This window comes from Triticum urartu, chromosome 3A, assembly GCF_056163025.1.
Source record: "Triticum urartu cultivar PI428250 chromosome 3A, HENAU_Tu73, whole genome shotgun sequence".
Classification (NCBI taxonomy): domain Eukaryota; kingdom Viridiplantae; phylum Streptophyta; class Magnoliopsida; order Poales; family Poaceae; genus Triticum; species Triticum urartu.
In genome coordinates this window covers 666,878,339-666,892,464 of record NC_141875.1, presented here as the reverse complement: position 1 = coordinate 666,892,464, position 14,126 = coordinate 666,878,339, and the positions used below count along the sequence as shown (strand labels likewise).

The 14,126-nt window shown below is 48.0% G+C and overlaps 1 pseudogene; it reads right to left on the bottom strand.

Annotated features, from left to right (window-relative positions):
- Positions 1-8,479: 8,479 nt before the first annotated feature.
- On the bottom strand, positions 8,480-9,803 carry LOC147981265 (chitinase CLP pseudogene; annotated as a pseudogene).
- Between the last annotated feature and the right edge of the window lie 4,323 nt (positions 9,804-14,126).

Below are 14,126 nucleotides of genomic sequence, written 5' to 3'. Positions count from 1 at the left end.
GGCACCGCACACGGCTAAGGAATAGATCACGTGTATCAATGTGTGTGTTCTAGGGTGCCTCTACCTCAGTATATAAAGGAGCCAAGGGGGGAGAGGGGCGCCGGCCAGGGAGAGAGGCGCGGGAGGAGTCCTACTCCTTTGGGGAGTAGGACTCCCCTCCAATCCTATTCCAACTAGCATTCCCCGAGGGGGAAAGAGGGAGAGGGCTGGCCGGCCACCTCTCCTAGTCCTAATAGGACTAGGGGAAGGGGGGAGGCGTGCAGCCCTTATGGGCAGCCCTTTCACCTTTCCACTAAGGCCCATGAAGGCCCATATGGCTCCCGGGGGGGTTCTGGTAACCTCCCGGTAACCCGGTAAAATCCCGATTTCACCCGGAACACTTCCGATGTCCAAATATAGGCTTCCAATATATCAATCTTTACGTCTCGACCATTTCGAGACTCCTCGTCATGTCCGTGATCACATCCGGGACTCCAAACAACCTTTGGTACATCAAAATGCATAAACTCATAATGTAACTGTCATCGTAACCTTAAGCGTGCGGACCCTACGGGTTCGAGAACAATGTAGACATGACCGAGATACATCTCTGGTCAATAACCAATAGCGGGACCTGGATTCCCATATTGGCTCCTACATATTCTACGAAGGTCTTTATCGGTCAAACCGCATAACAACATACGTTGTTCCCTTTGTCATCGGTATGTTACTTGCCCGAGATTCGATCGTCGGTATCCAATACCTAGTTCAATCTCGTTACCGGCAAGTCTCTTTACTTGTTCGGTAATACATCATCTCACAACTAACATATTAGTTGTAATGCTTGCAAGGCTTATGTGATGTGTATTACCGAGAGGGCCCAGAGATACCTCTCCGACAATCGGAGTGACAAATCCTAATCTCGAAATACGCCAACCCAACATCTACCTTTGGAGACACCTGTATGCTCCTTTATAATCACCCAGTTACGTTGTGACGTTTGGTAGCACCCAAAGTGTTCCTCTGGCAAACGGGAGTTGCATAATCTCATAGTCATAGGAACATGTATAAGTCATGAAGAAAGCAATAGCAACATACTAAACGATCGGGTGCTAAGCTAATGGAATGGGTCATGTCAATCAGATCATTCAACTAATGATGTGACCTCGTTAATCAAATAACAACTCATTGTTCATGGTTAGGAAACATAACCATCTTTGATTAACAAGCTAGTCAAGTAGAGGCATACTAGTGACACTTTGTTTGTCTATGTATTCACACATGTATTATGTTTCCGGTTAATACAATTCTAGCATGAATAATAAACATTTATCATGATTATAAGGAAATAAATAATAACTTTATTATTGCCTCTAGGGCATATTTCCTTCATCTGGTTCACTCGGGAACACTAACTCTCTCAGAGAAAAAAATGTTATCGGGGAAAAAAATGTTATCGGGGTCGAGGGTCGTCGAACATGAGAGGAAGAAGAGGATAAAAAAGAAGAGGAAGAAGAAAAAAAAAGAGGAGAAGAAAGAATAGAGGAGAGCTCCTCTATTCTTTCTTCTCCTCTTTTTTTCTTCTTCTTCCTCTTTTTTTTTATCGGGAACGAGGGTCGTCGAGGGTCGCCGAGCGGTAGAGAAAGAAGAGGATAAAAAAGAAGAGGAAGAAAAAAAAAAGAGGGGTCGACGGTCGCCTAGGGGTCGAGGGTCGAGAGGGGGTCTAGGGTCGCCGAGAGGGGATAGGAAGACGAGGAGAAATAAATAAGAAGAAGAAAAAAGAAGAAAAAGAAGAGGAGAAGAAGAAAGGAATAGAGGAGAAGAAGAGAAAAATAGAATATATATTCTATTTTCTCTTTTCTCCTCTATTCCTTTCTTCTTCTCCTCTTTTTTTCTTCTTTTTTTTCTTTGACACGTAGGGTGGGGGGTCGAGAACGTCGGACATTCATGAGAGAGACGAGGAAGAAGGGGAAGAAGAGGGAGAAGAAGAGGAGAGGAAGAAGAGGAAGTCTTCTCCTCTATTCTTTCTTCTCTTCTTTTTTCTTCTTCTTCCTATATGTATTAGTTTTTTTATTTAGGTTGTTAATTAGTAGATATTAATTTTGTTCATATATGTATGGATGCATGTGATATGTATGTATGTATCGGGTATGTCGTTGTCGATATACCCCCTACCCGATAACTTCGACATGAGGGGGTCGAGAGGGGGTCTAGGGTCGCCGAGGGGTCGAGGGTCGTCGAACATGAGAGGAAGAAGAGGATAAAAAAAGAAGAGGAAGAAGAAAAAAAAGAGGAGAAGAAAGAATAGAGGAGTTCTTCTCCTCTTTTTTTCTTCTTCTTCCTCTTTATTTTATCGGGAACGAGGGTCGTCGAGGGTCGCCGAGCGGTAGAGGAGAAACCCTAAATAGAAAGTATCGTCGGTGTGAGATACATGTACCGTCGGTGTCGGACACTACATCCACGTCCCACAAGTGGCGCGGGCTTCGACGCCCACGTCACTTGTGGGACGTGGATGTAGTTCCCGACACGGACGGCCACATGTATCTCACACCCACGTTACTTGCTATTTAGGGTTTCCTCTACCGCTCGGTGACCCTCGACGACCCTCGTTCCTGATAAAAAAAAGAGGAAGAAGAAGAAAAAAAGAGGAGAAGAAAGAATAGAGGAGTTCTTACTCAACTCCTCCATTCTTTCTTCTCCTCTTTTTTTTCTTGTTCCTCTTCTTTTTTATCCTTGAAGCGTTGTCGAGGCCACCCCAAACCCTAGAGAAGCAGCGTCGAGGCCACCCCAAACCCTAGAGAAGCAGCGTCGAGGCCACTAATTAATATTAGTTCTATGTTTGCCACTAATATATCCATCTGTCATGTTTGAATAATAATTGCCATGTTGTCATTATTTGTAGAAACTATGGACACCGCCCGAGACGAAGTACAAGAAGAGTTGTTGGGGGACATAATCGCACGAGGAAGTGATGCCGTCGTCTCGTTGTTTCTCAACGACACCGATGGTCTGGAAGCAGCTGGCTATGATTATGATGGCTCCGGTGACCTAATGCCGGTGCAAGAAGGAGACCGTGAGGACGGCTCCGGTGACCCAATGCCGGTGCAAGAAGGAGACCGTGATGACGTCTCCGGTGACCGAACCGAGTCCGGCCAAGTATATATATTAGTTAAGCTTCTGCTGACTAGCTAATTGATGCATTCATTGTTTTGGTATGTACACATATTAATTAGGTCTTTGTTCTTTTTTCTAGCCCTCCGGATCGAGCACAACTTCGATAAAGAGACGAGGCCCGAAGAAAAAGTTGAGCTCGGATGAAAAGTTTGAGATCATAGCAATCGCGCCTGACGGCCAACCGAATGAACCCCTCCGGACAAAGAGCGCATTTGTTGCTCAATGCGGGGTTTTGGTTAGGGACAAGATCCCGATCAGCATCCAGCAATGGTTAAAGCCGGCTACAAAAGACCCTGAAGTGTCTTATGTCAATGATATGCAGAAAAATGATCTTTGGACTGAGTTGAAGTCAAATTTCACCCTACCGCCAGAGGATGATCCAGAGAAGCCAGTTAAAGAGCAATTAATCAAGTCTTTTGCTCTTGAGAGGATGGCAGAACTATTCAGGAGGTGGAAGAAAGAGCTGAATAAGTTTGTCGAAAATAAAGAGACACCAGAATTCAAGGGCAGATATGAGAAGATCGGAGATCACTGGCTCGCATTTGTGGCCCACAAGACATCGGAAAAGAGTAAGAAGATGTTGGCGACAAATAAGCAAAATGCTGCGAAGAAGAAGCATCACCATCGCACGGGGTCAGGTGGCTACCTCGTAGCCCGGCCTAAGTGGGCCAAGACTGAGAATGATCTGGTTGATAAAGGGATCGAACCAGAGACAATTAACTGGCCAGACCGTTGCCGGAGTTGGTTCTTCAGGGCTAGCGGAAGCTTGGACCCTGCAACAGGGAAGTGCATTTGGACGAACGATCAAATGGACATACCAGTCAGGAAGCTTCAGCAGTATATCGAAGCAGCGTAGCAAGGGACGTTCTTTCCAGATAGAGAGAACGACGAGCTCACAATGGCCCTCGGGAATCCTGAGCACCCTGGACGGACACAAGGCACGCCAGGCTCCATTCAGTGGAAGGTTGGGTTTCCGGACGCAGACTGTTACAAATCCCAGGAGAGGAGTAAAAAATTGCAGTAGACCCAAATGCAAGCGCTGCAAGTAAGGGTACAAGAGATAGAGGAACGAGAAGCAAATCGTAGCAAACGTACTGCCGAAGCTTCCCCCGAAGCTACCCCGCCATCTCAGCGGAGAAGCAGCATGGCTTCCACCGAGCTGCTTCAGCCGGAGCATGCCTTGACGGCTCTTGCCAGCTATCCCGTGGATGCTATCACGGAGTCTCAAAATTGCCACCTTATGACGCAATGGATGAATTTGAAGGTCAAGGCGGCTGTTGGCTCTGTTTATCCTACTGAACCCGGCGCAACTTTTCACTGCCGGCCGATTCCAGAAGGATATGCTAGGGTGATGGTGGATGAAATAACGAAGGGATTTGAGGACCTCCAGCTTGACCACCCTACCGGTGAAGGGGAGACTAGGCTGGGGTCTGCTCTGAAGACTCCATGCCTATGGCGGAAGGAGCTCATCAACCTTCCGAACTGGACGCCTCCGCCTCCTCCTCCTCCGGCAAGTCAGGGCACTCCGCCTCCTCCACCGCCTCCTCCTCCGGCGAGTCAGGGCACCCCGCCTCCTCCACCGCCTCCTCCTCCAGCGAGTGACGATCAGGGCACTCGACCGGCTCCTTCTCCGGCGTGTGGCGGCACTCCGCCTCCTTCTCCGCCTGCGCCGACGCGCCCGAGCAGCCAGCCTCCTCCTTCTCTGCCTTGTCAGCAAGGGCGGAAGAGACCTGCCGCCGCTCCGACTACTCCGGCGCGTCATAGTCCTTCTCCTCCGCCTCGTAAGCAAGTAAAGAAGACAACCGCTCCGTCTGCTTTGCCGGCGTCTAGCAGTACAGCCAGAGGCGGGAGGACATACATATTCGGTCCTTCTCTAAAGACTCCAGAGAAGTTACCATACGAGAGGACCTCGGAGGAGAACGCCGAGATCGCGCGAGAAGAAGTGAGGAACTTCTTTGAAGGGGTGAAAGCAAAGAAACATCCACCTCCGGAGGAGAAGGTAGATCCGGTGAAAGCGAAGCGCACTCTGGCTGCCCTGACAAAACCACCCAAGTCTCCGCCGAAAGGAAACTATGAGCGCATTATTGGAAAGGAATTTGCCGAAGCGGAGCGGTCGGGAAGTACTGTCAGTGATCAAAGGCTGAAAGAACGATGAGCTGGGAAACAAATTTCCCAGCTCGGCGAACAAGCGAAGCAATCGTGCCCCCCGCTCAAGGTGCCTAGCGACAACATCGCTAATGATCCAAGGATGGTGCCCGGTTATAGCAATCTTGGCGATTACCTGCCCGACGATGTACATTATGAACCCCAGGAGGTGCAGATACAAAGCTACGAGTACGGGAAGCCTCTCATCAACGATGAAAGATCTCTATCAATGATGATGCGAAGATTGCATGATTGGTACTTGAAAATCTGCAGAGACTCTGGGGGGAGGAGTACTTTGTATGTGAAAGTTAAAAAGGAGCACGACCTTGTTGGAATTGAACTGTTGCCTGTTCCATTTGAGGAGTTCTTTCAGTTTTTCAATCAATTGGCCCTCGATAAAACAACGGTCACTTGCTACTGTCTGTAAGTAGTACTACTTCTGTCATTAAGTCTCTATATAGCTCAGCTCTTTCATTGCATGTATTTATAATCATCCTCACTATATTATGCAGATTGAAGATCGCCGAATTGAAGAAAAGACAAGTCGGTGATATTGGGTTCATTAACACATATCTCATAGATGCAACTCAGGTTAAATTTCATGCCGCAGATACCGAGGCCAACTTGCTACGATCGTTGGTAATAAATGAAAACAAAGATATAATACTTTTTCCTTACAACTTCAAGTGAGTGTTACTATCTTGTGTGTATTCGGTTTCCCTTATATATTAGTCAAGGTTATAGTAATGTAATTGATGAGTTATGCATGTGTGTGTAGTTACCACTATATTCTCCTAGAGATTAAGCTTGAGCAGGGACTAGTAACTGTCTTAGACTCAAGACGAAAAGATCCCCAGGACCATGCGGACATGACTCAAATGCTCGAGAAGTAAGTTAAATCGATCATTATCCACCATATCAGCAACTTTGTTCATTTCCTGATATATCAAGTAATTGTTTTCTTTGTCTGGCAGGGTTTGGAAAAAATTCTCCAAAAAAGCTTCAGGACTCCCGAAGAAGCTGCAATTTAGACACCCGAAAGTAAGTACTATAGTAGCATGTTCCACGCATCTCCTATTGATTTGGCATTCTTGCTTATCAGTTTGATTGACCTCTATTTCTTATAAAGTGGTTGTGGCAGGAATAAGGGAATGATTTCTGTGGATACTACGTTTGCAAGTCCATCCGCCACACGACCTGTGAGCGGGGCTACACTGACGAACAATATGAAGTACGTAAATAACAACATTCACAATTTTATTTTATTACCATCATTTGTGTTGAGTTTCATTCATTCATATATATATGTATTGACCCCCTTCTTCAAATTAGATGTTTCGGAAGCGGGATGAACTCCTAGCACCAGCTCGCATGCAAGCAATTCAAGAGGAATTGGCGGCATTCTTTCTTGACCACGTGATCGCTGAAGACAGAGAATACTATGTGGACCATGAGTCCGTATGATTATATTTGTAAGAGATAATTATTGTATATATGTAGCCGGTAGTGTCGGTAGATATACGAGAACTTGTTCGACCAATCTCTCGGAGAAGGAGAGGTGGTCGATATCACTTCTCTCTATATGCATATATGTTCATGACGATCTTCTGTTTCCTTCGTTTGCTTACTAGCTAGCTAGCGTGTCTAGTCCTCTCTATACGTATGTATAGTATGTAGCGTCGACCAAGCACGGACATAAGAGAGGACACTTCTCTCTATTAATTATAGCTAGCTAACACAATATATGAAACACCTAAATTAACCTCCCCAAACCCCCCAACCCCCCTCCTTTTAAAAAAAACAAAAACCCCAGCCATAGAAATGCTGACGCGTGGATGCCTATTGAAGGGTCTCCTACCTGGGCTCCGCGCACAGGCCACGTGGAGGCCCATCAGTCCCGGTTCTGGATTGAACCGGGACTAAAGGGACAGGGCATTAGTACCGACCCTTTAGTCCCAGTTCAGGAACCGGGACAAAAGGCCCTTACAAACCGGGACAACAGGCCCTTTTTTTACCAGTGACATGATACTGGCACATGCATCCGCTACTAGAATTTATAGAGTTATCTTGTGCCCAAAATTAACAGCAAACTCATTTTTGCCAGCACGGTAGTCGACAACACATTACTTCAATTTTTAGAAAAAAGATATTTGTTAATAGTAAAATCATCTACTGTGTCTTCATGATTACAATTTGTTTATATAAGATTCTATGTTTTAAATTTTACATATAAAATTTTGCAGCTACACAAGCAAAATTATTTTAGTTCGGCATGATGTATTTTCATATGCAGAATTTTTTTTAGCCTTGGTTAGAGACGCCCATCGCTGGCACCTTGCGGCCGTCTCGGGAGGTTAATTAAGGCCCTGTACAATGATAGGTGCTTAGAAAGATAAAACGAATTTTTTTGAAGCACCAGTGCTTACTTTTACATGAGAGGCACTGGTGCTTAAGAAAAACCTAGTTTATTTCTCTAAGCACCTCCCCTAACCACCTATCATTGTAGAAGGCCTAAGTCGATGCGAGGAGACCGCATTGCTAACATAGGCCATGGTGCTAAGGTGTGTCTCCAATTCTCTAATTAATACCAATACTACCATCATTAGTGACTGTGCTTCTAGAAATGTTAAGGCCCAGGGGCGGACCTTGAAACTATTTTAAGTGGGTGCAAACTACAGGAGTGGGGGCACCTTTTGCAAAATTTCATCTAGTTTTGATTTTTTTTTCATGAATACAAAGAAATTATGTAGAATAAGTGAATTTCATATATTGGGTGGGGTCCTAGGCACCCACTCCCATGAACATGGGCCCATCCTTGTTAGGCCCCATGTTGTAATTTCGTCCGGGGCCGCCAAAATCTCAGATCGGGCTTGAATGTTGGCCGTCTGACAAGCTATTTTTTCTCAAGTGGACAAAGGTGTGCAATTTGAACTTGTGCAATATTCACATGAATTTATAAACCCATTTTGGGCAGCGCGTGAGAATTAGGCATCAAAATTCAGAAAGCACAATGTGTATCCATTTAAAATCTCAAATCCTTGACGATCTATTACTTTATTCTCGTTACTAACACAACACTAGTATGCTAATATTGAAACGAAACCGTACTCGAGTAAAGACGGACATGATGGCGGGGGCACTCCGGCGCTAGCTCGACTCGCAAGATCAGTGGCACTCTTCTTCTAAGAACTCCCCGTGCTAAAGTCGAAGTTGCTGCAGGTAGTGCCGATGCCGAGGAGCAGCCCACTGAACGCGAACGTGTCCTTGTCCAGATCGAACATCAGCAGGTTGTCCTCCAACTGGTGCCCCCCGAGGATCACCGCCGGCGACTCAGCATGTGCCGGCACCGACGAATCCGTCTGAACGAACGCGAAGCACACCGTCTGGTCGTTTACCTGCACGAGCGAGCTGGCGCCGGGCAGCGTCCAGTTCTGGCCTCCGTCCAGCATCAGGTCGATGCTGGCCACGGCATAGCCCACGCTGGTCATGGTGAGCTCCGACTCCTGGTAGCACATGTCGAACGGCGCCACCTTGTCCGCGCGCGCGATGCCGCTGGTGGCCGCGTCGAACGCGTTGCGGAGCGGCCAGTAGACGTCCCAGCGGAGCGCGGTGTAGGGCGTGATGGTGCTGAAGGCGGCGCCGCCTTGGCCTCTCCTTTCCAAGTCGAAGGCGCCGGGCGGCGTGGGCACGCGCTGCTGGTTCACGGCGATGCCGGTGATGGTGAAGTAGTAGGCGCGGTTTTTGGGGTTGAAGAGGAACGGGAGAGGCTTCTTGCGGAGGCTGTCGGCGAGCTCCACGGTCGGCGCGGCCAGGAGCTGGAACGGGCCGCCGCCGAAGACGGCCACGCCGTCCCCGCCCCTGGGCAGGCACAACGCGAACTCTTGCTTCAGGCTGTACCACTGCGCGACCTGCAACGGCAGAGAGTTAAGCAGCCTCGCGAGCCCGGCGACGCCGGCCACGCCCGCCGGGAGCGAGGCCAGGAAATCCCCCGGCGCGCAGGACCCGACGACGGGGAAGGTCACCGGGGAGAGCGGGTTCTTGCCGTCCGTGGTGTTGGCGGCGATCGAGATGGTGGTGGCTTGGGCGGCGACGCAGCGCCCGTCGACCGGGTTGTACGGCAAGGCGGTGCAGATGCACGTGTCCTGCCCCTGCGCCGGCCATTCTGCACTATCACAGGCATCCGGGGTGAACATATTGCGGAAGCCGTCACAGTGGCTGCCGCCGCACCCGATGGCCAAGTGCGTGCAGGGGCAGTTGGCGACCCAGAGCATCGGGCCGGCGAGGTCGAGGAGGAGCGGCCCCCCTCCGTCCTTGATGGCGATGGTGTAGAGGGAGGTGGCGGCGTCCTTGTTGACACGCGCCACGAGGGGTCGCCAGGCCGGACCTTGTTGAGCCGCTGCGTCGGGCGGCGACGCCCCCAGCAGCACCGCCAGCGCCAGCAGCGCAGCGGCGGCGCTGCTGCGGCGGCGCTGCGACATGTCACGAGCTTGCATGGAGTAATTGACGACTGACTGATGTATCTACGTGCCGATGGAGTTGGGTTTTGGTCATCGGCGCGGTTGCGTTTATATAGTCGCGCGCAGAAGAAGAGGAGGAAGAGCGGGGTTGACTGACTTTGCACGGGTTGACTGACTGTGTGCTTGGGAGTTTGGGTAGGGCGAGTGGGGGAGGGACACAAGACCCAGACGAATCGCGTCGACCGACGCCGTCGAGATTCCAGCGGCGACTAGCAGTAGCAGTGTCAACCTAGCCACGTCCACCTCGTGCGTTTGCTCGAGCTAGGCGTCGAAGCTGCAGCGCAGGCTCCGCATGCACCCGGTCATGGAGAGATCCTGCAGATCACCGGCCCCGAGCTTGCTACTTGTCCCCGGTGAGGTCTGGAAGAAGTGCGTGAGCCGCGAGGACATAGAAGACCAGTTAAGTCCAAGAGGCCTTGCCAGTCACAGAAACCTAGCTAAACTGATCAACGCTGATGATTTACCTTGTTGTAGGGGGCGACTAAACGTCAGGTACCTGAAAATATATCAAGCATCAGTCACTTCTTTTTTCTGTCGTTGGATCTTCATCCAACGGCTCACACGTTGTCTCCCACCTCCCAACTGCCTTCTTCCTCCCACCATCTTATCCACCCGGGCATGTTTCGTTGTTATTTTTCTTCAATGTAAACTATACGAATATGTTAGCTGATCTTTTTCTATATCTATACTATTATTAAAACAACGAATATGAATTCCCCTACAGCCACACCAAATAGTGCACACGGGATAACCACCTCCGTTCGATCGAACCAACTTAAACACATCCAAGTGTCCACGTTACATCAATCATCTATCAATCAAACCAACGGTTCAGAGCAAATGTTTTGCCGGCATACTGCCCCCGCGTCAGCCCTGCACGGGATACTAGACATCCCAGCGATGCTACCTCCAGGAAAATACACTACATCCATGATCAACGCCGCCAGTAGGCCATGAACTGCCCTCGCCCCGGGTGGCCGCCGTCTCGAGGAGACCTCCCCGTCCCGGCGAGCTGCCTTAGATCCGGCGTCGACGCTGTCCTCGCTCTGGTGGCCACCGTCTTGACGAGACCTCCCCGTCCCGGCGAGCTGCCCTGATCTGGTGTCCACGACGTCCTCGCCCCAGTGGTCGCTGTCTCGAGGTCATCTCAACCCATATCAGCGCATTGCCCTAGCTCCAGTGTCCACATCGTCCTCGCCTTGGTGGCCGCACCGTCTCAAGGACATAGGTCGCCATCGCGCTCTACCGTCGGCATACTTCCAGCCCTTCCCCTGCACAGGTTACATCATTCAATTTGCACATCTAGACACTGCACATTAGGATTCCTGATTAGTTGTTTCTTTTGTTACCTATAGTACACCATGATCTATAATGTTTTATTACAAAAATTAAGTGCACACTACACATTAGGATTCCTGGTTAGTTGTTTCTTACCAAGGGGTTTATGCACTGCAACATTGGTGCGAACAAGACAAAAGGAATAGATCAGACACAATACTTTACCTTATTGTAGGCCAATGCAACTGACATAACAATTGACGCAATACTTTACCTTATTGTAAGCGCGTGTGACATGGCAAGTGCCACGCCAATAGCTGGGTATGCAGGCGTGGCACGTCTCGGGACAGGTCAAAGATTTTGTTCAGATCGACCGGTAGCGCCAGAGCAAGTGCCACCATGCTGCACGTGGAGCTATTCGCGCGGCGCACGACACGTCCGTCCGCCCGTCCGATCATCTCTCTCTCGCCGGCATGCGTTTCCTTGAAAGTTGTTGTGTTCCTTCTCTTTTCCCCCTCTCCCTGTGCGCGTCAGCTGTCTTGTTCTTCTTGTCTAGAAGAAGCAGCCAAAGCGTCTCCGTGAAATTATCCGTGTACTCCCACTTGAATGCGCAGTCTTGTTTCCTTGCGCACAAAGGTCCATTGAAGATATCTCTTCAAAAAAGGTCTATGGCAAGAATAATATGAGATTAATGCATGGAAAGCGAAAACTGCAATCATATTGATTAATTCCAGTGTTTTCAGGATATGTATAGCTGTTCGGTTTGCTGATTGTTTTTTGCGGGAAATTTTAGAGCTTTATTCAACTAATGCATTAATTCCTATTGCAATCCGCCAAAAAGGTACTGACCAGGAAGCTTGGAGTCTCGTCAATCCAACTTTTGGACACTCTTAACGTGCAAGCTAGCTTAACACACAAGTGTGCCGGTACATTGGCCAATCTACAAATATGTTGAATTACAAATGAATTAAACTGCAGAGATAGCTCTCTAATTTCATCTAAAAGCGGTGCCATGACAGAACGCGCTGACAACCGGGGACGGCAGTCGGTCTTCATAAGCACCCGCGTGAATCCACGAATATTAGCAAGTTTGACAGCATCTCGCAGTGCTAGCGCTTCCATGACCAGCGGATCTAACACGCCGAGGTACAGCTTACTTCACGCTCCTAGAAAGGAAGTCGCCGATCTCGCCACACCACCAGCGCCCCCTACACCAAGCTCAGAGTTTAAAGCTCCATCAGACGTAATTGTAATACACCCAGCCTCAGGGGTCGGCATCCGTGTCCAGAGGAAGAACCTTGGCGTCTTTCTGTGGAATATCCAAACATGGCGAACTCCTCTTTGATTCTTTGCATGGCTCCTCGCGGATTGATATCTTCCTCCTCATGCCAACAGGGTTCGCTGATTGTTTGGCCGTTCGTTCGTTATTGTTCTCCAAAGATAGATACTACAGTATCCCCGCAAAAAAAAAGATAGATATATATATGCCAAACATACTCTTGTGTGATGAGTTGGCATGCAGATCTGCATCGTGTTTGTACAGCTGTACAAGTCATGTTTTGAACGTACGGCTGGTGACGCACGTACGTGTGGTTACTTCTATTTTGGCGCCGAGGTTACGTGAGTATCATGTGTGTATATATCCCGTAATTGAAGACGTACGATCGACGGAGGCGATAATACCTACCCTGGAATTTTGGCATTAGATTAGAAATCTTTTTTGGTAATCAAATTGAACGTACAGATCAATCGGCCGGATTTGCACCAGAGCACAGTATAGGCAAGAACTCATTTATGTCCTTGCTAATTTTGAGCCCTCGTCTCTACCTCTACGCTTTAACTTACTCCCTTATTATTTATATACCTATAATGTGCTTCTTTTTTTCTCAACCGTACGTCTACAGCTATAACCAGCCAAAAAAACGCATATAGTACTCCTAGGAGTATATCTCGATCAGCACATTAAAGTACGTGGGTTAATTGTGAGCCTAGTGCATGCAGATACAGTGCATGAACTTAATTACGTAACGCGCCAAACGCATGCATGCATGCAGTTTCCCTTCTTCTCCGATCGAATTGCCCTCCACTAAGGCTGGTCAGGCTAGTCATAGTAGGAGTAACTTATCTAGTAACATAACGTATTTTAAGAAAATTTTACTTACGTAGCATGTAGTTAATGATAAGTGGTATATGTTACTGTAATATAGCGCTTTCCAAAACAAGATGAGTCTACAAGCTAATAAATGAAGCCATCTATTATACTCCCTCCATTCCACAATGTAGTGCTTCCTCTATCCACGTGTTTCAACTTTGACCGTAAATTTAACTACCAAGATCGATTGCGGCGGGAGCAAAAATTATATCAGTGAATTCGTATTCGAAAGAAGTTTTTAATTATATAATTTTTTCTCCCGCCGCAATTGGTCTCGTTGGTTAAATTTATGAATAAAGTTGGACCTCGAAAAGCGCGGACGCACTATATTTTAGAATGGAGGGAGTATTACTTTGCATTATGAAAATAGTAATTTAAACTAGTGTCATATGCATGACACTAGTCTAAATTACTCCCCACTATGACCAGCCTAACCACGGCGCTTTACAAGTCCAGAGAGCGCGTGGTAATTTGTTTTGTTGTGGGTTTCCTTAGACCCCAAGATTCGTGCAGATCTATCTAAGCAGCCTCAACGATTCCTGCTGATTTGGCGCCACAACCTACTAACTTGAATGATTTGGTCTTCTTCTGCAAATCAAGCGATGAACTCGACCCCATATATATTTTCATATATATGCATCCGTTGGTTGCAGACCCTTGTGTATATGCGGCCAAATATATTATTGGTTTCTACTCCAAATTAAATCAAATTATTAAAGGCAGATTTTGATTGAAACGGAAGGCATAAATAAAAGGAAATCGCTCCTGAAAACGAGAAGGATAATCGGAGGGTCAATCTCATCGTCAGTTGCTTTCTTCTCGATCGGTCACGCACGCACCATAAATACTCGGCCGCCTACCGTCATCCAAGGACGGACCTC